Below are 25,077 nucleotides of genomic sequence, written 5' to 3'. Positions count from 1 at the left end.
TGAACAGCCTAGAGAAAATCGCGTTTTAAACCCGCCCCCCTCTAAACGGCGCCAAAATCGCGCACACCCGCAGCGGCAGATTTTCAAAGACGCTTCAGGTAGGCTTTGCAACATACCTACATCTACCACTTTCTAGCTATTTCTCTATTTGTGATCTATCATCCACCACCCTACCCTCGTTGATCATGCTGCAGCCTTCTCAGAAATGAATTGACATGGAATTTGTTTATTGTAGTCTAACTGCATTCATTTTTTCAAGAAGTGTCTACTGAAGAAAAGGCCAGTGTTTATTGCCCTTGATAAGGTGGTGGTGAGGTATAATACTTGAAAATATTATACTTTGCTTTGTGAGATGTAACTGAGCTTTTAGGCTGTGCACCAAATCATAATTACACTTATTCTTTTCCTCAGCCTAAATGTCTGATTGTTATACGTATGGCATTTCTGTGATAATTATTTCAAAATTATACACTTTTAAAATAAAAATAGCCTCTTCATGACAATTCTGCTGCCAATGTAAACTCCTCAAAAAGCCTAAATCTATATTTTCTCTCAGTGCAATGTTTGACAAGTTGTTTATAATTAGTTTATTTTGTTTCTTGTTCCTCTTGGTCTGAATATTCTGCAATCTGGCTGGTTTCTTAGCCAATTGGTGACTGAATGCAAGAAATCCTCTATACCTAACAGCAACTAGCATAGGGAAAAGGGAAATCCAAGCTTGGATTGTCTATCTTCAAAGTCAAACGTTGAGTGCTGTCACAACGCCAATGACCATATGTTCAGGGCAAATACATATTAACGTTCAAATCACTAAAGTAACTAAGTCTGCCTCTGAGACAACACTGCCACTGACAGGTATTACAACTCAAGCCAAACATTCTCAACATAAACAGAAAAATGTCACAAGAGAATCAAGTCGAACAGTTATTCCAAACATTTATTTTGACATGGTCACCAAATGCTAACATTGAACTGCATTTATAGTCATAGTCATACAGCGTGGAAACAGGCCCTTCAGCCCAACTTGCCCATGCCAACCAATATTCCACATCTTCACTTGTCCCACATGACTGCATTTGGCCCATATCCTTCTAAACCTATTTTATCCATGTACCTGTCCAAATGTTTTTTTTTTAATGCTGTGATAGTAACGGCCTCACCTATCTCCTCTCAGCTCATTCCATCATTACCCCCTTCAGTTCCGATTAAATCGGTCCCCCTCCTCACCTTAAACCTATGTCCTCTGCTCTAGGTAAAAGACTCTGTGCATTTACCTCATTTATTCCTCTCATGATCTTATATATCTCTATAAGATCACACCTCATTCTCCTGCGCTCAAAGTAATAAAGCCCAAGCCTGCTTAAACTCTCCCTATAGCTGAGTCCTGACAACATCCTCATAAATAATTTCTGCACCTTTTCCAGCTCAGCTGTCAAACAGCATACCATAAGCCAATTTTTTAAGATCCACCTTCAGAACCAAACTTGTTACCAAACCACTCTTATTGATAGGCACTGAAGTCACACCACCAGAGATCATTGTCACTTAACACTGTCAGTGTTTCATTGGTGTGACGTTCAACATAATGAAACACTGTGAGGAGATAAGGATAAAAACAAAAATTAAGATGGAGACATAAGAGGCTGCAGATGTTGGAATCTTGAGCAAAAAACAAAGTGTTAGAAGAACTCAGTGGGTCAGGCACCATCCCTGGAGGGAAATGGACTGATAACGTTTCAGGTCGGGACCCCACTAAAATAAGTCACCACCTTTGGAACATTGGTAATGTCGGACCAGCAGATTTTCTGGCCTATCAGTTATCAGCCAAGCACAGTGTATTTTTCTCGTATGTTACCCAGAGGTATGCTAATTTTCCAGTGAACCTGGTGAGTATAAAGGGGGCAGGAAATACACTTGTATAATAATACGTCCTCTGGTCACAAACCTACCTCACCTTCTGAACCTTGGTGGTACAGACCCCAGCCCCAGCTGCAATTGTACTATCCTGACTCTGGACTTCCAGCCCTGTCCACACACCCAGCTTACTTGTTCCCCTGCTCACATTCCGGATAATGAGTGGACCAGGTGTCGGACAGTCAGGGGTTTCCAGGCGATCAGAAATGGGAATTTTATTGTACATCACAAAAACATATCAATGACAATGGTTGTACAAACAACAAAGTGCTGAAGGAAATCAGCGGGCCAGACAACATTAGTAGAGGGACGTTTTGAGTCAGACCCTTCTTCAGACTAAAAATGTACTTCAGTTATTCTGATATTCTAATTGACATTCATAAATCCAATTAATTTGTGTTAATGCTGCTTGGTAAAGGAATTGAAAATATACTTTACATAATCACTGGTTGCAATTACTCTACAATTAACTTTAACAATGTTTATGTACCTATAAAATGATTGATATAGTTAGGTTTCAAAATTTGGTTATGAAAAGATTCCAATTATTATAACTAGGGCAGAACCTACACAGTGACCCTTCACATTGAATGGTGGGGCCCTGGGGAGAGTTGTCGAGGAGTACAACACTCTAGGGATTTAGGAGTACAAGTACATAGTTTCCTGAAAGTGGCGTCACAGGTTGATAGGGTGATCAAGTGGGCTTTTCATACATTAGTCTTCATCAATCTGATATTGAATATAGAAGTGGGACATTATGTTACAGTTGTCCAAGACATTGGCGAGGCCACACTTTGAGTACTGTGTTCTTGTTTGGTAACCCTGCTCTAGGAATAATGTCATTAAGCTGGAAAGAGTGCAGGAAGATTTGCGAAGATGTTGCCAGGACTTGAGGAACTGAGCCAGAGGGAGAGGTTGGGCAGCCTAGGACTTTATTCCTTGGAGCACAGGTGGCTGAAGGGTGATCTTATAAATATGTTTTAAATCATGAGTGGAATAGATAGGGTGAATACACAGAATATTTTAGAATAGGGGAATAAAAAAACAAGAGGACATATGTTTAAGTTGAGAAGGGCAAGATTTAATACAAACTTGTTTTATGAGGGCCTTTATGAGGGCCAACGTTTTCACACAGGATGATGGGTATATGAATTGAGCTGCCAGAGGAGGGAGATGAGGCAGATACTATAACATAATTTAAAAGATATTTGGATGGGTACATGGATAGGAAACGTTTAGAGAGATATGGGCCAAACGCCGGCAAATTGGATGGGGCATCTTGGTCGACATGGACGAGTTATGCCAAAGGGCCTGTCTCCATGAGGTATGACTCTAACTATTAGGGCCTAGAAATTCCACCTCAGCACATTTTCTGTGCTGTGCCAAGGAATTGTTTTTAAACTATCTGGGCTAATTGCATGACACAAATGCATATTATACCAAATGGAGGCCAGGTGTCCTTCTTCTTCCAGATATGTTCTTATTATATTTTTGCAGTAAACGAGCATCTCTAGCCTCTCATCAACTGCTCAAGTCCTCGGAAAACACACCACTCCCTATTCAATTGCTGGAGCTTTACATGCTGCTAACAGTCTAACCCTGCAATCTGTAATTTCAATCTGGACCCTCTGTGCCTGTCATACTTGCGAGGGCTGTTCAACATGCACACTTACATCAAATGGTAACGGCTTAAACGCAAGGGCTTTAATATTGAAACATATCTTATCCTCCGGGTTGATTTCTGCTTGGTATAAGAGATCCCAAACTCACATTGGCCTTTGAAGGGAGCCCCAGGTGTTCATCTTCTTCCAAATATGCTTGCCTTTACTTTTTTTACAGTTTAAGATCATCTCCAGTCTCTCATCAACTAAAGTTCTCAGCCTGCAGGAAACACCCAGCTTGACTCCCTATACTGCAGTTACCCAGACAAATTAACTATATTGCAATATACTCCTGATGCGCCTTTTAAACAGTGGAAAGGCTTAAGGAAGTCAAGAAATAATTAATTATCACAGTAAACACAGTTTTATGTAGCTACTGTGGTGAATTGTAATGTCCAGGAAGTTGATAGTGGGGGACCATTGCAATGTTCAATGTCAAATGACAAGAATAAGTAGTTCGACATTATCTTGTTGAAAATAGTTATTGGTACATGAGTGGCATAATATTACTTGCTTGGATTTTACACAAAGCATTCAATGATGTTGCCATACAGAGACTGTTGCATAATATTTCCTCAGTCCCAAAAGTTGATAATATCATGAGTAGAACTGAAAATAGGAATAAATGAAGCATTTGCTGTTCTACCAGTCTCTTGGGGACTGCTTCAGAGATCAGATTCAGATGAAGCATTTTAACAAATGGGAAGGTAAGCTAAGGGAATAATGCAAAAACAATACAAGGAGGACCTTGTCAAAGGATGACAGGAAAATAGAACAGTGCAGGTAAAAATGAAATTACAGATAGTTCTATTTTGTTTTCTTCTTTGTCTTTTCTGTCCTCTTCCACTTCTACGACTTACTTCTGCTCCAATTATATAGGTCCTGCGATGGCTAATGAGTTCAACTGACGAATCTCTTCCACAGAGAGGCCAGGTGGTATCGACAGGGAAGCAGATGGGTATTGAGTGAGGGGGTTTACTATTCCATCATTTACTCTGTGTGCCTCAGATAGCCTGGAGATTCTCAATACCATCCTGAATGCTTCTTCACGACATAGAATGATCATGGACCAGGTATTTCCAAAAGCTTATGAACATAATACATATTTTCAAAAAGGCTTTGAGTACATCTTTGAATCTTTTTTCTGCTTCACTGGCATCATAGTGGTGCAGCTAGTTGCTTACTCATGGCTCCAGTAATCTAGGTTCAATTCTGATCTGCAGTACTGCCTGTTGCAGTTCACATATTCTCTATGTGATGTGGGTTTCATCTGAGGTTCCTCTGGGTGCTGTTTTTTTCTGACTTCTTGAAGACCTATGGGTTAATAGATTCATTGGGCACAAAAATTGTGTGTAAGTAAATAGTACAATTTGATGGTTGATGTCAGCACAGATTCAAGTGCCAAATGGTTTTCACTGTCACAAAGAAATATGGAAATGACAAAATCTGAAAGGGAATGTTTACTTGGGAGTCTGGTATTGCACATATGCAGCTTGTGGCTTACCTAACGCAGCTGACTAAGTGTGACCAGTGCCTCAATAATAGGGTATTGGCATGGGAGAGGACACTGACACTGATGTTGTTTATCTTATCCTTCAGGGAATTTGAACGAGGTTATTGAAACAGCGCTGGTGGTATCTATCCAGTAATTAGCATGTCTTCTAAAGGAATAGAAATGACATGTTAGTCTTAATTACAAGAAAGCCTGGAGTACGGTTGTGAGAAACTCTTGCTGCAACTATATAAGGCATTGGTAATACCGCACTGGTCAAAAACGTTGTTCTTAACTGATTAATTTTTGGACACAATCATTCAATAGATTAAATCCTAACATAAAACAGTTGCAACAGAGAGATTGTTGAACATCCCTTTATTCTCTGAAGGTTTTGAGAAAGAGAGGTTGTTCCATTGAAACGTGAAAAAAAAACTCAAAATGAACTTGACTAAGGAGATAAATTCATATTAAAATTTCATAAAGGGTCAACTATTTATGACTGAGAGGAGCATGTTTTTCATTCACAAAGATGGAAATCCTTGATAAGATTCACCCCAACGGCCCATGAATGCTCTGTCATTGAGTATATTCCAGAATGAGATTAGTAGATTTTTGGATTCATAAAGGAATAAGAAGATGTCGGGATAAGGTGAAATAGTGCAATTGAGGTGCAAATTTACCATGAATTTACTGAATGGCAGAGCATGAAAAAGTGGCTTATTTTTTTATAATGTATCTTCAAGTTAAATATATTTTGGAAATTGTATTACAAGAAGTTTATAGATTTTAATACATCTTTGAGGGATTACATATAAATAGGATTTAACATCTCACTAAAGTATTAAGTGACTGTTCATATTTATTGTAAATTCCAGTTGATTTCCAGGATCTGTCTAAAGTATGAATTTTCTTTACTTTGCAATTGGTACAAAGAGGAATGTGATTTCTCTGTAGTTGTACAAGGACGTGATTTCTTTGTTAAAGGGTTTGCCTTATTGAGATTTATATTTCTGTATTATTTACATCACTTGAGGGCCTGAGCTATAGGGAGATATTGGGCAGGCTAGGATTCTATTCCTTGGCACATAGGAGGATAAGAGGTGATCTTATAGAGTATAAGATCATGAGGGGAATAGATATGATAGATGCAGAGTCTTTTACCCACAGTAGGAGAATCAAGAACTAGAGGACATAGATTTAAGCCAGGGAAACATTGGCAACTTTGTGACACAGAGGGTGGTGGGTATATGGAATGAGCTGCCAGAGAAGGCAGTTGAAACAGAAACTATAACAACATTTATAAGAAATGGATACAGCTATAGAGGGATATGGGCTAAACACTAGCCGGTGGGACTAGTGTAGATGGGGCACCTTGGTTGGCATGGGCAAGCTGGACCCAAGCCTCTTTCTGTGATTATGACTCTATATCCAGATAACACTTATCTTAATTCCCAATGAGTGTTCAAATCTGACATAGAAGGATTGGAATTTTTTAATTAGATGAGCACAAAATATGTGCTCAAACATAATGTGTAAATAACTCAAAAAGGACAACAACCTAGTAATTATACAAGCCCTTAAAAGCTATATAAAAGCTTTTAAATCAGGCATTTGTATTATTACACAGTTTTTGTGGACAAATATTATATACAACACTTGAAACAGACTCTTAAATTGTTGACTTGGGTCAAAAAACGTAATTAATTTTTGGGGGTAAACACTTCGGAAATAAAAAAAATGTTCTCATTTCAGTGCTACCTTCCAGTTGATCTGATCAGCTCTGATGGTACCCAGCTGCAAACCTGTCTTGTAACTGATCTAATTAGTTAATATCTGAATCAGTAACATTGGACAGGTACATGGATAGGAGAGGTTTAGAAGGATATGAGCCAGGTGCAAACAAATGGGACTAGCTTGGATGAGTTGGGCTGAAGGGCTTGTATTTCCATGCTGTGTGTCGCTATGAATTAATTCCTAGTGGACAATAGATTCTTACCAATGGTGAGAAGCTATAAACATAATAAACTGATAGTTGTCATCTATCAGTGTATAAAAGAGTTTGATGTGATACAGTTGCCTAAAAGGGTAGAAGAGAATAAAGTGAGGTTTAGAGGCCAGTCAATCCAACATTGGTACTGGGCAAATTTCTATGAAATATTCTGAAAGAATAATATTAAAGGAGTAATATGTTAATCAAATACAAACAACATAACTTTATTCAGGTGCAAATGATTGTAAATATTTTTTGGATAGGTAAAAGGGAGTATTGTAGCAGCACCTGGCGGTCTGCAGCGTGCAGAGCGAACCCTCGGCTCTGGAGGGAGGAGTCAAGTGTGTCGGTGACGAGAGGTGCAGGTCACGGGGCTGCCCTGGGAGTATATAAGATCGGGCAATGCCCATACCCTGGTGAAGGAGTAGGGAGCAGTACTGTGAGAACCATTAAAGACCGATTGATTACACAAACTTTGGGGCCCGTTTCTTTCCTGGCCCGCCACAGTATTGATGATGGCAAAATATTTGATGTTGTATACATGCAGAGTTACTGAGAGATTGAGATTGGCTCACGCAGCCTGTTAGTGAATCTGGATGATTTTGTTGAGTCATAGTTGGAGGTATCCCTCCAATGCTTTGAGGTGCCTTCTGTAAGTTGTTCAAGTTTTGGAATCATTCAGGATTACTGCCGCTAAGGTTACTGCTGCCAAGCAAACCATGACCTTAATATCAGTTAACAATATTCAAACACATTATTTCTCAGTCGCTAACAGCTGTGAAAATGATGATAAACTTCATAATTGAAGGCTGCTTTGCTGAAATGTGACTACAGAGATATGAGCAGTTGACCATGCTTTCCAGAGTCTTAAAAGAGTCAAGTCAATTGTTTTATTGTCATCTATCCCCAAGTAGCACATTGAGGCAGGTCACATTTCTCTTCATGGGCACCAATGTCCTTATAAAGCAGATGGGAACCTCAGACCTCAATAACGAGAGGTTGAAGATATCCACAAAATCTCCAGTCAGCTGGTCCGCACACGCCATTGGAAGGTGACGTGTAACAAAGACGATGGCTTAGATACATAGGCACGACACCTGGAGGCTGCAGCGAATCGTCCGATCAGCAGAGAAGATTAATGGCTGTAACCTTCCCTCCATGTATGAACTGTACACTGCAAGGGCCAGGAAGCGAGCGGGCAAGATAATCTCTGACCCCTCTCACCCTGACCACAAACTCTTTGAATCACTTCCCTCTGGAAGGCGACTCCGGACTGTCAAAGCTGCCACAGCCAGACATAAAAACAGTTTTTATCCACGAGTAGTTGCTCTACTCAACAGCCAAAAATCTGTAGCCTCCCTTTGATCTGGTATTTTGTTGGTTCACATGCTTGATCAATGGTGTTTTATCATTAATGTTTTATTATTATTAATGTTTAGTGTTTTCTGAGTCATTCGTAACTGTCACTGTATGTCATGTTGTTACTTGTGGGCGGAGCACCAAGGCAAATTCCTTGTATGTGAATACTTGGCCAATAAACTTACTTACTTACTTACAATATAACAGCCAGACATACTTAAGACCAGCAAATGCATTAATTAAGGTGACACACAGTATAGTCTTTGAAAACACCCTAACCTCTTTCTTGAACAAAACACATGGTCAGCAGCTCCGTCCAAATTGGGAAACAGAAAATGTCCCAATAAAATTTGGAGTCAGGCAAGACTACCTTCTCTTCTTTGTCTTGTTTGTGTGTTGCATTGAACCTTTTGCCAAATCCAATATGGAAGATATGGACTTTAGAGAGATGGTGATCTGAGGAGCAATACAGCATGGAAACATGTCTATGCTCACCACATCTAGTCCCATCTTCCTGCATTTGGCCTATATCACTCTAAAACATTCCTATCCATGTACCTGTCCAGCTTTCTTTTAAATGTTGTTATTGTTACTGCCTCACCTACATCTTCTGGCAGCCCTTTCTCTGTACCCACCACCACTCTGTGTGAAATAAAAATGCCATCTTCAATATCTTCAATACCACTTAAAATACCCCGTTGAGGCATATTTCCTGTTGCAAATCCACTTTACCCTGCCAGCAGATTCACATTAATTACAGAGAAGAGCTAGAAATGGGCGTATGTGGCGTACAAACAGAGATTTCAAAGGGAGCATGGTCATATTTTACTTAATTTTATGTTTGCTGTAACAATCTTGAATTACCTTTCAGAGTTTTTGGATGGCTTATTTTAAACAAAAATGTCTGTCTTTTTCATTGTTTATTTTTAATACCCCATAAATACATCTGAGTTTTAGCCCTACAGCATATCTCGGCAAAACTTTTTTTGGTTCATTACATGACTCAGTTACATCAAATATATCTTGATACCTTGCCAGTTGGGTCCAGAGTGATTTTACTTCGGAGTCACGTGAGTGATTCCGTGAAGAGCCCACTCAGCACGCATGCGCGGCATTTATCGTCAGCATTGCAACAGCGGCGCATCGGGAGTCAGGCACTCCCGCTACAGGGTGAAACAAACGGACCATCAGGTAAGCTCTGAGGTCGGGTTTTTCTTTCACAGGAGGAGCCTTCTGCTTTCAGGCAGAGAAGAAAGGCTCTAGAACAAACCTGTCCCCCAAGCCACGGAAGAGTGGGGGGGGCAGCAACAAGGCGGTAGGACCGCTTACCCGGCGCTCCGCTATTCCCCGACACCGAGCTGGAAGTAAAGCCACGGAAGAGGCGTCCGGCCGGTGGCTTCTGACCTCGGACGGGGACGTCTCTCCACCCGCACGGGGGGAAAGACAGGCGCCTGAACAGACCTGCCCCCCGCTCGACTCCACGGAGGAGCGTTCCATCTGGCGGGGGCAGCAACAAGGCGGTAGGACCGCTTACCGGGCGCTCCGCTATACCCCGACCGTGCCGAGCTCAGCCCGCTAGCGCCTGAGCAGCGGGCTGGAAGTAAAGCCACGGAAGAGGCGTGCGGCCGGTGGCTCCGACTTATCGGACGGGGACGTCTCTCCACCCGCACAGGGAGGGGAGACAGCCGCTTGAGCCGCTTGGAGCGGCTCTTGGAGCAGGAGCTCCAGCGAGACGCGCTTCGTGAGGGGCGCTCTCGCAGGGGGAGTTCAGGCACTTCCTCCACAGTGCCTTGTGCACTGTCCATTGCTTCCTCCTTACCCGAGGGTAGCTTTGGTGACCAGGACTGGGCTGGTCAAGAACAGGGGACAATGGCTGAAGATCTCGGGAGTATGCAAGGGGTGCAGGAACAGGAAGAGCTGCTAGGTGTGGTGGACCGCTACGTGGCAACCCCACGTGCAGGAGGCCGTTAAAAGCCTGACGTCAGCCATCACATTGTTTTTCCTCGTTCCGTGGACAAATACGGAGATGACCACAACCTTCGTAAACAAATAAGACCTGCCATAAAATTCCTACATTTGCGGGGTTGTGCATACCCCAGCCACTGAGCCAGACCCACTGCTCTTTGGCAAAAACCTCACAAAGCATATGAAGGACATGGAAGAGGTTTTAAAAAACTTTCGGTCTCATGAGGGCAGGCCCGGGACAAGCAAACCAAAAACAATAATTCCTAAGCAGCAGCACCCCATCGCGTCCATCAGTCGACATCTACCATATGGGACTGATGAAAGCTCGGGGTCCGCATTTTATCACCGAAAGTCTTCTTTAGACCAGGGCTCAGAGCGGACCCCATGGAAAATGTGCCACCCCCCAACGTCACCGCCACGACAGACGACGTGCAACACTCGTTGGACCGGCAGGAAACAGAAGAATACCCATAACCATGGAGGTAGGTGGGTCTGGTCCTACCAGCATATAGAGTAATACTAACACACGGGAGTCTATCACGAGTGATCAGTATATACTCAATGGCATTAGTGGATACAAATACAATTCATACTAGAAAAATTGCCACCAGGTCAACATTCACCCCAGAGGGTATTTCCCCTCTCCGTTAAAGAAACGAGAGGGACAAGCTGAACTGGTGAGACTAATTACAAAGGGCATCATGGGAAAACCTGAACCCTTGCAATTCGTATCAAATATATTCACTAAACCCAAAAAAGATGGTGGATGTCGCATCATCATTGACTTAACTTCACTAAATATGTTTGTTAAGTATATACATTTCAAAATGGAAACGGTTGTTACTGCCAAACAACTAAATTCCAAAGGTTACTTCATGGCAAGCATTGATCTTAAAGATGTTTACTATTTAGTACCATTCACAAGGATCATCGCAGATACCTGAAATTTACCTGGATGGGGCAGCTATAGCAGTTTAAAGCGTTACCCAATGGGTTCACATCAACCCAAGATTGTTCACCAAGACACTAAAACCAGCTCTGGCAATATTCAGAAGACAAAAACATATTGTCATGGCATATCTTGATGACAGTTATTCGAAATCCTGGGATTGTCTTACATCCAGATAAATCTAAGTTGAAGCCATCCACAATCATGGACTACTTGGGCTTCACAATTAATTCAGTCTACGTGACTGTAACATTGCCAAGAGACAAAAATAGTTGAATTGGCACAATCATGCAACAATTAATGGTCAACAAACTACCAACTACTCGACAAGTAACAGAGTAATTGGGAAAATGGTAGCAGCATTTCCGGCTACATAATTCGGACCTTTGCACCAAAAACGACATACAGGTCATTATGATTGTGTCATGAAGTTACCCACTGAAGCAATATCAGAACTACAGTGGTGAGCAAAAAACGTTTGGCATACTTTACAGCCCTATTTATCATCATTAACCCTATGTTAGTTATCCAAACAGATGCCAGTGCTCAAGGCTGGGGAGCAACTAACGCTATATCCAGCACAGGTAATAGATGGACTAACCCAGTCATCATTACCACTTACACTGGGCATTAATTATCTAGAGATGGGTGACTTTTATGGTTTAAAGCATATGCACAAATATGCATCACTTGCATGTACGGTTACAAATAGACAAATACTACGGTGGTGGCCTACATTAACCATATGGATGGCAAAAAATCGGTATCATGCGACAAGTTGGTCAACACAATTTGGCAATGGTGTGTCAAAAGACATATTTGGCTATCAGCAACTTACCTGCTAGGTAAGCTAAATACAGTGGCAGACACCAGGTCCGGTAAATTTTATGACAACATCGAATGGATGTTAAAACCCCCCCAAAAAAAATTTAAAAAAAATATATATATTTTCAAAAGTTATCAAGCAATATGGCACGCCAGATATCGATTTATTTGCATCAAGGCTAAATCACCAGGTACCTATGTATGTCACTTGGGAACCAGACCCTGAGGCAGCAGCGGTAGATGCATTCGCGCTGGATTGGGGAAATTCTTCTTCTATGCATTTCCTCCCTTCTGCCTCATCAGTCGGGGACTACGCACAATACAAATGGACTCTGCTTCAGGTATTTTGATAGTACCCGATTGACCTACGCAGCCATGGTTCCCAATACTCCATGACATGGTTGTTGAAACTCCGATGGTATTCCCCAGTGACCCAGAGTTATTAACACCCAGTGTCGGGCACAAGCCACCCGTGCCATGAAAAAAATCAAACTCCTGGGTTGCAGATTCTGCACAAACCACTTCTGGGACTGGGATTATCAGAACAAACCGTCCACACCATGTCAGCATCCCTCCGAACATCCACTAAAAAACAGCACCTGTCCAGCATCAAAAAATGGGAGAAGTACTGCTTGGATACAGGGACCACCTACTCAACCGCTAGTTACCAACGTACTGGAATTCCTGGCGAACCTTCACCACGATGAACGACTCAGCTACAGAGCCATCAACACAGCTAGAAGTGCCCTGCCTGTCTATTTAAAACCAGCTCCAGGACAACAGGCCATGGGGTCCCACCCGCTGGTGGTCAAACTAATCAAGGGTATTTACAACTCTAACCCCCTAGACCAAGGTACACCCATACATGGGATGTCAGTGTGGTCCTGACATACCTCAGGGGATGGCCACCAGCCAGATCCCTCAACCTGGAACAATCTATGCTCAAAACACTCATGTTGATGGCACTTGTATCTGCACAGAGGGTCCAGTCACTACACCTATTGCGACTGGACAGCATGCTCACAGCTCCAGACCAGATCTCTGTCGTTATCCAGGGAATGATCAAACAGAGCAGACCAAGAACACCTAATCCAGTCGTGGAATTCCGGGCTTACCCGTCAGAACCACGGTTATGTGCCATGTCCCACATACTATCCTACATAGACACAACCAAAATATTCGAGGGAGATGAAAAGCCTCGTAGGTCAGTCATAAAAAACCTTCTGGTCAGGTGACGAGCCAAACCATTGCGAGATGGCTCAAGCAGGTGCTAAAAACTGCTGGGATAAACACTAACCTGTACAAATTTTATTCCACCAGGGTAGCATCCACGTCGACGGCTAAAAGAATGGACGTGCCTATAGACCACATCCTGGCTACAGCAGGATGGTCGGGGGAAACACCCGTTCAGAAATTTTATAATAAGCCGTTGGCAAAACCTGTTTTATTTGCAGGAAAGATTTACAGACTGCAAATATTTAATTTCAGCCCAGGGGAGCAATTTAATTTCTTTGTTGTTATTGTTAAAAAATACCATTGTGTTTCTCTACAAACAGATTCATTGGTTGATTACGATAACACAATTCCTCCCTCAAGGACTTCGGCAGTGTGTGAAGTAATAACTGTTACACGGTTTGAAATCACAGAGCTTTGAAGTCTTCACGGAATCACTCACGTGACTCCGAAGTAAAATAGTAAGATTAAACGAGAATTTACCAGTTTGAAGTTTGATCTGTATTTTATGAGGAGTTACGATGAGGGATTACGTGCCCTCCGCTCCCACCCTCAATAATATGGGTCAAACTGATGTCTCCTTGTCTTTACTATCTTTACTTCAATAACTGTGTCTATCTGTGATTCCACACCGCTGCTTTGAAGTATGCCGTGCATGCGTGCTGAGCGGGCTCTTCACGTAATCCCTCATCGTAACTCCTCATAAAATACAGATCAAACTTCAAACTGGTAAGTTCTCGTTTAATCTTACTATTTTGGTTAGCAAGTTTGACTAGAACCAGTAATGGAAAGGACAGGCTTCCATTCCAAGTGCTGAATGCAGACAGCAAAATCTGGGTATTTTTCTAAACAAACAAAAATTAATTTCTGAATTAATTACTCTACACTTCGAGAATTACATAACTTTTAGTGCAATTGGTCGTGGGCATCAAGTGAATGAACATAACTGCCAATGGTTCGCATGATTGAATATTAAATCTCTTGGTAAGGTATCCATGTTCTGACCTGTAAATGAGCAGCAGGATAAATCATTCAACTCTTTGATTTCCACTTTGAAGAAGCACATGCAAATACCACTTGTTTTCCTATTTACTTCTTTATAACAGAAGACGCTAATAATCTCTTATTTTACTTCGGAGTCACGTGAGTGACTACGTGAAGAACCCGCCAGGACGCATGCATGCCATATCGCTTCATGCATTGCGAAACGACAGGCGGGGTGGAGCGTTCCCCCGCAGCGGTAATTTTGAAACCGAGACCGACAGGTAAGTGAATTACTCTGCGGTCGTTTTTTGTTTCCCGTGCTGTTTTTACAGGGGGAAACTATGGACAAAAATAGAGTCCACAAGGGCTGCGACTAAGCTGGCTGGGGAGGACCGCGGAGTTGCGGGTAGCCAGCAGCAGCTGAAGGCACCAGCATCACCGTGAGTGGGATCAGCTGTGCCCGACTTGGCACCCACGCCGGCCAGATCAACATCACGGCCGGGCGGGAAGGCTATACGGAACAGAGCCGTTGACTCTGACAAGTCGGACTGCAAGAAATGCCTCGGGGACCAGCATTACTGGGGCCAAATGGAGCGGCTTATGGAGCAGATGCTCCAACGTGACAGACTCCGGGAGATGGAATCTAGTCACCATGGGTTATACAAAACACCCACAGCAGCACCTTACGTAGGGCTGCACAGTGCATCTCCCTCGACAGAGGGGAGTACTGGGGGTCAATTCTGGGCTGACCCTGAAGAGGGGTTTGCTGAACAAACAACAAGTGTGCAGGGGGTGCAGGAAGGAGAAAGAAATGTCGCAAGAACAACAGGATGCACTGGCACTCTTCTGCAATACGCAGTATGAGATCAATAGTATCAGAAAGAATGCCATCCGACCTGCCTTAAATCCAAAGTTCGCAGGCCTGTGCAAACCTGGAGACACAAAGCCACCAATATTATTATTTGGGGGCAACCTGTCCAAACAGGTTAAGGAGCTCGATGAGGAGGCAAAAACCCTGGGGCTCATAAAGGCGACAACAGGAAGGACCTCCTACACTCAAAGACAGCACCCTTACGCACCCACCAGCAGAGCAAGACAATCAGAAGCTGGTGAAAGCTCAAAGGCCGGACATACAGGACAGCGGTCTTTTTTAGGCCATGGCCCAGACCGGCCTTCGTGGAAAATGCGCAAACCCCAATCCCAAACCCCGGCGCCTCAACCTCCTCGAAGACTACACAGGAAGAAGTAAACTTTCTACTGGTAACCATGGAGGTAGGTGGGTCTGGTCCCTTACAAATTATAGGAAGTGTGGATAATACACATATCGGTGGGAGATTACACTTCTTTTGGGAGGCATGGAGTGCATTAACAACAGACACTTATATCCTAAACAGTATGCAGGGATATACCATTGAATTTGTGCACAAAAATAGCCCCCAGTTCAGCATGTACCGAACCGAACGTTCGTACTTTCACGAAAAGAAAAATTGGAAGCACATGCTGAACTGGTGAGACTCCACGCTAAGGGGGTTATTGAAAAAACCCAACACGGTTCTCTGGAATTTGTGTCTAATATCTTTACCAAAAACAAAAAAGATGGTGGTTGTCCCATCATAATAGATTTGACCAAATTGTATACATTTGTGCAGTATATTCATTTCAAAATAGAAACCTTTGTTACTGCCAAACAATTGATTTCCACAGGCTACTTCATGGCTAGCATCGACCTAAAAGATGCTTACTATTCAGTGCCTATACGGACTGATCAGACATTATTTAAAATTCAACTGGATGGGGCAGCGCTGGCAGTATAGAGCTCTACCAAATGGATTAACATCAAGCCCTAGCATTTCTTCAGAAACAAAAACATATGATCATAGCCTATCTAGATGACATATTGATTGTGGGCTAAACTTTGGAATTAGCCAAACTAGCTGTATCAGCCACCAAACAATTGTTTGAGAAACTGGGGTTTATCATCCATCCAGTTAAATCTAAACTAATGCCTTCCACCATAATGGATTATTTGAGGTTCACTATTGACTCAGTTCACATGTCGGTGACTTTACCAAAGGACAAGGCTACAGTCTTAACTGAGACCTGCAACAACCTCATTGACATCAGTGAACCATCTATCAGATTGGTAGCAAGGGTGATTGACAAAATAGTGGCTGCTTTTCCAGCCACACAATTTGGACCTTTGTATTATCAAAATTTACAAAGGGCAAAAATACAAGCACTCAAAATTAATGTTGGTCATTTCGACAGACCAACGAAGCTACCAATCAAAGCAATTATGGAATTAAAATGGTGGAGGGATAACATTCGGCATTGTTCCAGCCCTATCATTATCAGCAACCCCTCAGTGGTGCTACAAACTGATGCCAGTGCACTTGGTTGGGGTGCTACCAATTCCATCTCCAGCTGTGGAGGTAGATGGAATGCACAGGAAGCATCATTACTACAGACACTTGGCATAAACTACCTGGAAATGTTGGGTGTGTTCTATGACCTAAAGTCATACTGTTCTGGAATATATCACCAGCATGTTAGACTACAGATTGACAATACCACCGTGGTGGCATATATTAACCATATGGGTGGAATCAAATCGACATCATGTGACAATCTGGCTAATACAATTTGGCAATGGTGTATCCAGAGAAATATTTGGATATCAGCTACTTACCTACCAGGTAACCTAAATTCAGTGGCAGACACCAGGTCACGCAAATTCAATGAAAACATCGAATGGATGTTGGATATAAAAGTATTTGCTGATATTGTAGCACGGTATGGTACACCAGATATCGATCTATTTGCATCTAGACTCAATCACCAGTTACCAAACTATGTTTCTTGGGAACCAGACCCTGGGGCATCAGCGATTGATGCTTTTTCGCTGCATTGGGGGAAATTGTTTTTCTATGCATTCCCTCCTTTCTGCCTCATCAGTCGGGTATTACGCAAAATACAACAAGACTCGGCGTCTGGTATTTTGGTAGTGCCCGATTGGCCTACTCAACCGTGGTTTCCTGTGATACTCGACATGGTCTTAGAACCATGTATCACCATCCTGAAACGACCAGATTTGTTGGTTCATCCCGTAACTGGGGATAGCCATCCATGTCATAATACGACAAACTTATTAATTTGTAGAGTCTAAAGAAACCTCTACTGGAACTGGGACTGACGGACCGAACATTGAACATTATCTCAGCGGCTCACAGGCAGTCCACCAAAAAACAATATCTGGTATACATCAGGAAATGGGAGATATATTGTCACAGAAACAACATCACTTACAGCTCGATGAACATAACGTCTGTTCTGGAATTCCTGGCAGGCCTCCATTATGATGAGGGGCTCAGTTACAGTGCCATTAACTGCGCCAGAAGTGCACTTTCAGCATATCTATGGCGAGGATCAGAGCGTCATTCTGTTGGGACTCACCCCCTGGTAACCAAACATATGAGGGGAATTTTTAATATAATCCCCCAAGAACCAGGTACTCACAAATATGGGATGTGAGTATTGTCCTAACGTTGCTAAGGAACTGGTCTCCAGCAACAGCTCTGTCCCTGCAAAAACTGACGCATAAAACAGTCATGCTGATGGCTTTGGTCACAGCACAAAGGGTACAGTCTTTACATAAGTTAAGGCTGGACAATATGACTTCTTCAACAAGAAATATAACTTTTCATATTCACGAATTAGTCAAACAGAACAGACCGGGACCATCAGGCCTCAAACTAAAATTTAGGGCTTACCCTATAGATGATCGTCTCTGTATAATAAGACATTTATTGTTATATATGGAGAACACCAAGGCAATGAGTTGGCACTACTAATCAGCCACAAGCAACCCCACAAAAAAGTGTCGGTTCAAACTATTTCCAGATGGCTGAAACAGGTTTTAACAACAGCTGGGGTGGATACTAACATATTCAAATATCATTCCGCCAGGGCTGCAGCTACATCGGCAGCTATGGAGTTGGACGTACCGATGGACCAAATCCTGGAGACAGCAGGATGGTCAAGGGAAAAAACGTTCAAACAATTCTACCATAAACCAGTGGTTAAACCTGGAACTTTTGCAGAATCAATTTTAAGTTCTGTAATATGATTTCACCCCATGAAATAGGGGCTATCATTTGTTGTTAATAAATTTATCATGGATTTTCAATGTCGGATTCATGTTTAAACATGTTAACACAATTCCTCCCTTAGTCAATTAAGGCAGATGTGATGCATGGACTCGTTTCCACGGCATGAAATCACAGAGCTTTGAAATCTTCACCTAGTCACTCACGTGACTCCGAAGTAAAATAGTAAGATTAAACGAGAACTTACCAGTTCGAAGTTTGATCGTTATTTTATGTGGAGTAACGTTGAGGGATTACGTACCCTCCGCTCCCACCCTTGATCATAAAGTTCAACTGGTAACCTCTTCTCTAATCTTACTATGTTCAGTCATTACTGTTATCTGTGATTTCACACCGCTGCTTTGAAGAATGACACGCATGCGTCCTGGCGGGTTCTTCACGTAATCCCTCAACGTTACTCCTCATAAAATAACGATCAAACTTCGAACTGGTAAATTCTCGTTAATCTCACTATTAATGAGCTCACTTTCCTTTATTATACATTTTTGTTTATCTTTTAAAATGAATGGTATGGAGGTAATTTGGCCATAACAGTGCTGTTGCTAACACAAATCTGTCAAAAATATCATGCTTAAAACTGTATTTCTGTATTTGGGAAAAAGAAATGCTTTCTGTATCAATAACACAATTCACAGTTTTGGTATAATTGTAACAGATATTTCAACAATCTATACTTTAATTAGCCAAATTCTGCTTTTAAATGGTTAAAATTTTGTTCATTGGAGAATTTATAAACTACATTTTATTCCAATGTTTACAACTTAAGTCTAACCTAAAAATTTAAATCTTGAAATATTTGAGATGAATAGCGTTCAACTGTATTTTAGCACAATTATCATAACAGGTTGAGTAGAAAGTGGAAAATAACTTTTCAGCATTCATTTGCTTGTCTTCTCAAGATTATGAGAGGCTGAAAAGATATAATTAGATATTTGTCAGAACAGTATTTTGCACTTACAGAATGGTAGAACAAAGTCACAGAATTATTTTGGAATAAAAACAGCCTATTCAACCACTGAATTTATGACATCTCTAAATAGAAAAACCCTGTCAGTTCTAGAGTCTGACTCTTTCCCCAGATCCCTGCAAATTATTCTCTTTCAAGTGTCTATCCAATTATCGTTTGACAGATCCAATTGATTCTGTTTCCACCATCCTTTTAGGCAGTGAGTTCTATTTCAAACAATGATCTAGAGAAGTTAAGTTACCTCCCTTATGGTTAAACAAAAGAGGATGTATCCTGATGTTTTAATTTAAAAGCTTTCCTTGAATATTTCATAATCACTGGGTGTCAAAGGAATAAGTTCAGTATTCACATATCCATGAGCAGTACATTTCATTAATACTTATAGCTTACAGTAAAACTTGACAAATTAACATCATGTAACATCATGTAAATTATTTGATTTGGTTATTCTTTTAATATACAACCATTGTATGTTAGTTTATATCACACTGTTATTAGTTGTGCAAATTGATGTGAACATGGAATTTAAGCAGATACGACATTACACTCCTGAAGATATGGTGCATTGCTGTCCTTCAGATAAGGCATAAAATTGGAGCTTTGTTGGATTTTTAATAATGTGCTTATCTGAAGCAGAACAATTTGAAGATCATGGAAAGTAAGGAAATAGGAATTGTGATGTGTTTGACCACATACCAATTACCAAAGAGATATTGGGGTCTTTAAGGCACATTGAGGTGCATAAATACACAGGGCCTGACCAATGGTATGTGTGGACCTTGAAGGAAGGGAAGAATTTGTGGAGGTTCTTACAGATATATTTGCATCATCTTTAGCTACAGGTGAAGTTGCAGAACACTAAACAGTTGCTAATGTTGCAGAAGTGTCGCAAAGACTAGGTAGAGAACTACAGGCTGGTGAGCAAATTGTCAGTGATGGGAAAGTTGTTGAGGGGAATTCTGAGGGACAGGATCTACCAGCATTTGGATAAACATAGACTAATTAGAGATAGTCATCATAACTTTGTGCATAGAAAATTGTGTATCACAAATCTGATAGATTTTTTGAAGAAGTTATAGTGGCAGATTATTATATCGTTCAAGAGATTGCTCTCTCTAGCCATTTAGGAGAAAGCATGGAGTTAGAAGAATGTCGTTTTACGCATGTGAGCTCTCCACGAGACTTTCAGAGCTTCTCGAAAGATAAATCTTCATAACACAGTCTTTTGATTAATAGTTTATTTATTGTTGAAGAAAAACAGTAATGTATTCATCCAACCTTCTTCTTTGACTCGTACACTTTAATCCTCGTCAAACTTCAGCATGTCGCTTAGAAACGTTAGAAAACTCCTCACGTCTCAGCATAGCCCCACATGGTCGAAGGATATTCCTTTTACCATGCCGGCTCTAAACTAAACTGAAAATAATTACCAGCTTCTGCGCAAGAATCCCAGCAGCCAACACGCCACCGACAATGTAATAAATCCAAGGCTGTCAAAATTTAAAGGCAAATGCCATAATTTATGACACAGAAAACAAGCCAAATGGTCACTACACACCACCGGCCCTAATTGTTCCGAGTATATAACGAGGCAATTACTAATAAACATCAAAAAAGTAGCCATGAAGGCTTAACATAAGTCAAAAGCAAAAAGTAACATGCATTTTATATCCGCTTTCAGACTTCTTCAGCGATTCTTCCATCCTCATCTTCGCCCTCTAGAAGCAAACATAACTTGGTTATTGGTCTTATTAAAACATTGGTTTTAGTTTAAGTTGCGCACCAAACACCAGGCATGATACCCAGTATATAGTCCAAAACACAAAAGTCCAAAGTTTTGATAGCATGAAACTACTTCCTCCATGTCCAATCAACTCATGGATGTATTGTAACAATAATGTTGAAGTGTGAAAATCCTTCGAGAGAATAATAGGATGTTTAGCAATAACTTTCACTGTGATGTTTTGTTTAATTTCCAGATCATTAGCTGAGATTTCAAATCCCAGCTCAAGTTTTGGCCATTCTCTGTCTGGCTTAAAGAGAGACTCTAGTCCATTGATCCATCTCTTATTGCTTAAGAAGCGGTTCGCTGTCAGTCCTCTAGAAGCTTCCTCTGCGGGATTTTCTTTTATGTTAACATATTTCCATTGTGAAACATTAGTAGCTCCCAATACAGATGTCATGAAACGTTTGTTCTTATTGTTGAAGTATTTAAACACCATAGTACTATCAATCCAGAAGATAGGTTCTTCTAGTTGAAGCTGTAGTTCCTTTTGCAGCATTATGTCAACTTTAACAACTAAGACTGCTGCAGCAAGTTCCATTCTGGGAATTGTCATTTGTTTCAATGGTGCCACTCTGGCCTTTCCCATTAATAATGCAACATGTACTTCTTTGTTATCATTTTCCTGTCTTAGATATGAAATAGTACCGTAGCCACTTTAACTGGCATCTGAAAAATTCTTCTTCTTCGTGCGTATGGCATGCCCAGCCTAAAGTTGTCGGACAACTTGTTCTATTTGATCTTATTTGATTGTGCACGCCGGGTTGATTGCACTTGTCAAGACAAGGCGGACCACGTGAAGGTTGCAATCTCCCACCCCATCTGAGAAATTATGCAGCTGTGCACCCATGATCTTACCAAAGCTTGTTGGCTTTATGCACCGGTTCACCTTGAATTCTGAGATCTTGTTGAGATCTGCTAACCATTCTGTTCATCAGTGAGAGGAAGTTTGTGTTATACTCTCATCCAAGTCTTTCCTTACAAAGATCCTGCAAAATCCACTTGGCTGGCAGTGTAAATGGTGCAAGAAATCCCAAAGGGTCGTAAACGGAACCAATCACAGACAGGATACCCCTTCTAGTACATGGTCACTCTTGAATAGATATTCTGAACTTGAAAACATCTGTTTCCATGCACCAGTGCAGTCCCAATGTTCTTTCCATTGGCAAATTGTCTTTGTCCAAATCCAACTCTCTGGTCTCTTTGGCTCTATCATCTGGTGGAATGCTTTCCAATACAACACGACTGTTGCTGATCCACTTGGAAAGCGTGAATCCTCTCTAATTGCAGAGGGGTCAGATGTTTTATCATTTGAACTGCTTCCTTCTCAGTAGACATGGATTTTAAGCAATCATCCACATAGAAATTATTCTTCAAAGTGGTTATTACTTCCCCTGGAAAGTGAACTTTATTGTTATCTGCGGTCTTCTTTAAAGCAAAGTTCACACAACTTGGTGATGACACTGCTCCAAAGCAATGTACCTTCATCTGGTATTCAACCAGATCTTGTTGTACATCTCCTTCAGGTCACCATAAGAATCGCAGGTAGTCAATGTGTTTTTCTGATACTTTGACTTGATGAAACATCGCTCTGATATCAGCCAACAAAGCAATTGGTTCGTGTCTGAATATGAGAACTCCAATAAGTGAGTTGGTAAGGTCTGGAACTTGCAATGGTTGACAGTTAAGTGATGTTCCTTTGAAGACTGCAGCACAGTCAAAGACCACCCTCAAGGTCCCTTTCTTCGAGTGATACACCCCATGGTGTGGAATGTACCAAAGCTCTCCATCACTTCGAATCAGTTGGTTTGTTGGTACATTTCGGCATAATCATAATCAATCATATCCTTTAGGAAAGACGTATATTCCTCATGAAATGTTGTATTCTTGCCAAACTTGCATTTCAAATTGTGGGTGCGTTGCTCTGCCATACGACGATTATTCGGCAGACTAACACTTTCTTGTTTGAAAGGTAAGTCCAGACAATAGTGTCCGTCAATCATCTTCACAGTTCATAATATCCAAGAACTTTAACTCTACTCTGGACATTTCTTCAGATTCCTTACTGGTACTTTCATTGAAGTCATGATTGTATTGCATCATCAACAGCTTTTCTAATTTACCAGTAGATATTTGATTAACAGCAGCGGCAGAGTATTTCTTCCAGTTCCCGCTTTTGTTGTTCCTTCTCAAGGAGCCATAGATAACCCATTCTAGCAGGGTTTTTTCAGCAAACGGTCCATCACCTTGGCTCCTCATAATCTGTATAGGTTCCAATGCCTTCAAAGCATTCGTTCCGATAAGTAGGTCAACACAATAATTTATTTTAGATATTTTGACCTTTGGCTCAAGTCCGTATCAGAATCACACTTTATTCGCCAAGTATATTTTGCAACTTAGGAGGAATTTCATTGGCCAGGTCAGTCATACAATTAAAAGCAACAAATCACTCAAAAACACATTTTAACATGAACATCCACCACAGTGACTCCTACACATTCCTCACTGTGATGGAAAGTGAAATAAAGTTCAAGTCCTTCCCTTAGTTCTTCCTCGGTCTTGGGCCTCGAGCCCCCGTTGACGGGATGATCTTGACTCCCATAGCCGGCGGCATTAGGGCCCTCCGCATCGAGGTGATCAGCTCCCGCATCAGGGTGATGTCAGCTCCCCAGCGCGATCGAACCTCGCACTGGGGCGGGTCGAACCTTCGGCAACGTTGGAGCTTCCCGACTAGCCTCTCCCGACTGCGAGCTTGATGGTAAAGTCCGCGGTGGGAGCGATCCCATGCAAGGGATCAGCACCGATGTTAAGTCCGATAGGGCTCAGTCAGTCCGAGGAGGCTTCCAGCGCCCGGAGAATGTGATCCGAAAATGAATCACATCTCCGGCAAGGTAAGAAGTTGAAAAAAAGATTCCCCCCGATCCCCTCCCCCCTCATAAAACAAACCGAAGAACATTAAAACAAACTTTTAACACACTAAAAAATAACAAAAAGAATGAAGAATCAAACAAACTGCCGGCAGGGCAGCCATCGTCCCGGCGCCCCTGGTGGTATGTCTAGGTATATTTTGATGACCATCAGGCATGGTCTCATGTGTAAACACTTCAGATATTGGTATTAAATTATCTTGATCCAGACTGGATACCTCCATACTTGTAATGCAATGACTAATGCACTCTTTATCTTCATTCATGGTACACAATCGAATCTTAATCTCTTCTCCTGTGCTTTCCAGCCTTCTCATCAGGTTTTCTGTGCAAAAAGTAGCTGAACTTCCATGCTCCAAAAATGCATATGTTTGCAACACTGTATTCATCTTACTATTCCTTACCTGTACTGGTAAGATAGAGAAGATACAGGCTTCTACCCCGGCCCCAATAGGAGCAGTTACTCGAGGCGAGGTGACAGCATCACTGGTAGCTGGCTTCTCCTTCTGTTCTGTTTGCTCCGGCTACTTCTTTACAGTATGAGGTGCTTCAGGGTGATTTTGCTTGCACTTATCACAAGTTATAGGACTCCTAGTCTCTCACCATGTGTCCTTTTTTCATACATCCAACACAGATTTCCTTCTCTTTTAAGAAATCCACCTTTTCTTTATATTCCTTCTTCTTGAATCTTCGACACCACCTTATGGTGTGACCAACTTCAACACATAGCAAACAAAATCCTTTTTGCTTGATAGTAGATACATCTCCTTTCATTCCACCTGTCGTTTCCACAGGTATTATAGAGGTAGCAAAACTGCCTCCCTTAGGTCCTGATCTTCTAGTTTTGGTAAGGTTAGAA

General features: G+C 41.6%; 1 protein-coding gene and 1 long non-coding RNA gene across 2 annotated transcripts in view; one reads left to right on the top strand and one right to left on the bottom strand.

The window, feature by feature from the left end:
• Positions 1 to 25,077, bottom strand: part of tusc3 (tumor suppressor candidate 3) — a 452,158-nt gene that overhangs the window by 386,981 nt on the left and 40,100 nt on the right. The window lies entirely within an intron of this gene.
• Positions 1,254 to 25,077, top strand: LOC116978238. The gene is made up of 4 exons (XR_004413423.1): positions 1,254 to 1,264; positions 5,917 to 5,921; positions 19,386 to 19,390; positions 24,352 to 25,077. It is a non-coding gene; the product is annotated as an uncharacterized LOC116978238 (long non-coding RNA).

Source organism: Amblyraja radiata, chromosome 1 (assembly GCF_010909765.2).
Source record: "Amblyraja radiata isolate CabotCenter1 chromosome 1, sAmbRad1.1.pri, whole genome shotgun sequence".
NCBI classification, from domain to species: Eukaryota; Metazoa; Chordata; class Chondrichthyes; order Rajiformes; family Rajidae; genus Amblyraja; species Amblyraja radiata.
This window is presented reverse-complemented; position numbering and strand designations above follow the sequence as displayed.